General features: G+C 37.1%; 1 pseudogene; it reads left to right on the plus strand.

The window, feature by feature from the left end:
* Positions 1-2,925: 2,925 nt before the first annotated feature.
* Positions 2,926-3,748, plus strand: LOC102840151 (annotated as a pseudogene).
* Positions 3,749-3,930: the final 182 nt, after the last annotated feature.

The following is a 3,930-nucleotide window of genomic DNA, read 5'->3' on the forward strand; positions in this document are numbered from 1 at the left end:
GAAAAATCTACTATCTGATAGTTATACAAATTATTGGTATACATGTGTCAGTAACGAACACTGAAGTGCTAGCCAAAAGTAACACTAGTTGTAATAAGTAAGGTTATGTATGTATCATTTTGGCTGGGTCATAATTCTCAGTGGTTTGACAATTATGAAATAATGTAATTTAGCAGTTATGTAATGACTCAGTCATTTTCATTTTGTGATCTGGATATGGTTATCCTCCATTTTCAAATGACATCAATTTTGGCATAACAACAAAATTTTTAGAACCTAATCATATCTGTAAATGAGGAAAGGGTTTATTCTGTGTTTATGTATTTTTATTTTATTGAAACACTAGCATTGATTAATTTTTAGCTTTCTTCTGCTTTCTAAAATGAATCTATCTATCTATCTATCTAATTTTAGTTTGGATTAATATTTCTACTCTGAGTACAATTTTATGTCAAATATTTCACTAAGTACATTTTTATTTCTGTTTTTTAATGTACTCATTAAATTGAAAGGAATTAATCTGGGGTTAATGTTTAAAATTACTTTGGTTGTGTGCTGTTTTTAAATGCCATTGAGTCCATTCCCAATAATATATAGAGTTTTCAAAGAGCGGCTGGTGAGTTTGAACTGCTGATCTTGTGGTTAGCAGTCCAGGGATTCTCTTACAGTACCACACTAAGAGTCTACTTGGTTAGTTTGTTGTCGTTAAGTGCCATCGGGTTGGTTTTGACTCACAGTGACCCTGAGGTAAGATATGCCCCACAGGTTGGAATACATTCAAAATGCAGCTGAGGAAGAGCTACTTCCTCAATGTAGAGTAGACCATAATGACAAGAATGGTGTAACACTTTCACAATCTTCATTTGCTGATGGGAACAACTCAAAATAAAGAAAAACAGCTGAAAACATCCACTGGTGATCAGAACAAGGATGTACAAAGTATGCATCTAGGAAAATTGGAAGTTGCCAAAAATGAAATGGAACCCATAAAGAATAATATCCTAGGCATTGGTGAGCTGAAATGGACTGGTATTAGCAATTTTGAATATGACAAATGTGTGTTTTACTAAGCTGGGAATGATATATTCAAGAGGAATGAGCATTTCAAGATCTATCTTGAATTACAATGCCGTCTATGGTAGGATAATGCCTACAATGAAGATCAGTTAATACCACTATTATTCAAATGTACAAACTAATAACTAAAGCCAGTGATGATAAAGTTGAAGAATTCTACCTGTTTCTTCAGTCTGATATTGATAAAACATCTGATCAAGATCTACTAATAATTACTGGTGATTGGAATGCAAATATTGGAAACAAAGAAGAAAGAACAGTCTTTGGAAAATATGACTTTAGTGATAGAAATGACGGCAATCACACATTAAAATTTTACAAGACCAATGATGTATTCATTGAAAATATCTTTTTAAACAACCTAAAATGTGAATATATACATAGAACTCACCAGATGTAATACATATGAATCAAATTTACTACAACTATGGGAAGAGATTGTAGAAAAGCTCAATATCATCGATAAAATGAGGGGTGGACTGTGGAAAAGACCATTAATTGCTCATATGCAAATTCAGGTTAAATTTGAAGAAAATTTAAATAAGTCTGCAAGAACCAAAATATAATCTTGAATATTATTGTTGTTGTTAAGTGCCGTCGAGTTGGTTCTGACCCATAGCGACCCTGAACAGGGTTTCCAAGGCTGTAAATCTTTACAGGAGCAGAAATCCTCATCGTTCTCCTTCGGAGCAGCTGGTAGTTTCCAACTGCTGACCTTGTGGTTCGCAGCCTGATTCGTAACCACTACGCTACCAGAGCTCCTTAATCTTGAATATATCCCACCTGGATTTAGAGACCATCTCAAAACAAGACTTGATGCATTAGATACTAGTGACTCTAAAAAAGAAGAGGTGTAGGATGACATTAAGAACATCGTAAGAAAGACAGCAAAATCTCATTATGAAGACAGGAAAGAAACAAAAGATAAAAATGCAGGTCAGAAGAGGTTCTGAAACTTTCTTTCCAGCATAGAGATGCTAAAGCGAATGGAAGAAATGATAAAGTAAAAGAGCTGAACAGAAAATTTCAATGGGCAGATTGAGAAGACAAAGTCAAATATTATAATGAAATGGTCAAAGACTTGGAATTAGAAAACCAAAAGGGAAGATCATGTTCAGCATTTCTCCAGTTGAAAGACCTGAAGAAAAACTTCAAATCTCAATTTGAAATATTGAAGGATTCTATGAACAAAATATTCAATAATGCAGAAAGTATCAAAAGAAGACAGAAAGCGTATTAAAGAGTCCCTGTATCAAAAAGAAATAGTCACTTTCCAGAAAGCTTTGTGAGAGGTGGCTGAGGAACAGGGCTGACCGAATTGTGTACAGGGACACGCTCCTTCCTGCTTCCCCACACCAGCCTGACCCACTCAATGGCTAAAGAAAATGGTGAAAGAAACCACTTACTACGATGTTTTGGGGGTCAAACCCAGTACCACCCAGGAAGAGTAGAAAAAAGGAAACTGGCTTTGGAATACCACCTAATAATAATAATAATGAAAGCAAGAAGTTTAAACAGATTTCTCAAACTTATAAAGTGCTCTGCAGTGCAAAGAAAAGAAAATTAGATGACAAAGGAGGAGAGCAGGCCATCAAAGAGGGTGGAGTAGGTGGTGGTTTTGGTTCCTCCGTGGACATCTTTGATATGTTTTTTGGAGGTGGTGGAAAGATGCAGAGGAAAGGAGAGGGGAAAAACATTGTGCACCAACTCTCAGTAACGTTAGAATTCTTAAATAAAGGTGCAACAAGAAAACTGGCTCTGCAAAAGACTGTGATTTGTGAGAAATGTGAAGGCCAAGGTGATAAGAAAGGAGCAGTAGAATGCTGTCCTAATTGCTGAGGTACTGGAATGCAAGTATGAACTCATCATATAGGACCTGGAATGGTTCAGCAAATTCAGTCTATATGCAAGGAGTGCCAGGGCCATGGGGAACACATCAGATAGATGTAAAAGTTGCAATGGCAGGAAGATAGTTCAAGAGAAGAAGATTCTAGAAGTTCATATTGACAAAGGCATTAAAGATGGCCAGAAGATACCAGTCCATGGTGAAGAAGACCAAGAGCCAGGACTGGAGCCAGGCGATATAATTATTACTTTAGATTAGAAGGACCATGCTGTTTTTTACTAAACGGGCGAAGACCTTCTCATGTGTCTGGATGAAGCATTGTGTGGCTTCCAAAAGCCAATATCCAAACCATAGGCATCACCTCCCGTCCAGGACAAATTGTAAGCATAAAGATATCAAATGTGTGCTAAATGAAGGTATGCCAATTTATCATTGTTGTTGTTGTTAGGTGCCATTGAGTCAATACCAACTCATAGCGACCCTATGCACAATAGACTGAAACACTGCCCAATCCTAGGCCAACCTCAAAATTGTTGCCACGCTTGAGCCCATTGATGCTGCCATCAGAGACTGTATGAAAAGGGGCATCTAATCATTTAATTTAAGGTAAACTTTCCTGAGAATGGTTTTCTGTCTCCTAATAAATTGTCTTTGCTGGAAAAACTCCTACCTGAGAGGAAGGAAGTAGAAAAGACTGATGATATGGATCAGGTAGAACTGGTGGACTTTGATCCTAACCAGGAAAGATGGTGCCATTATAATGGAAAAGTTTATGAGGATGTTGATCATCACCCCAGAGGTGGGGTTCAGTGTCAGTCCTCTTAATATGGGGGCCAATGAATAGCATTCACTGCTGGCATTTTATATGCAGTAGTGAGTAAGTATTTCTCTGCTATTCATAGAGTTTTCAGTGACTAGCGATTCAGAAGTAGTTTGTCACTCTTTCTTCGTAGTCTGTCTTTGTTTGGAAGCTCATCTGAAACCTGTCCACCATGGGTGACCCTGCT

Source organism: Chrysochloris asiatica, unplaced genomic scaffold (genome assembly GCF_000296735.1).
Source record: "Chrysochloris asiatica unplaced genomic scaffold, ChrAsi1.0 scaffold00016, whole genome shotgun sequence".
NCBI classification, from domain to species: domain Eukaryota; kingdom Metazoa; phylum Chordata; class Mammalia; order Afrosoricida; family Chrysochloridae; genus Chrysochloris; species Chrysochloris asiatica.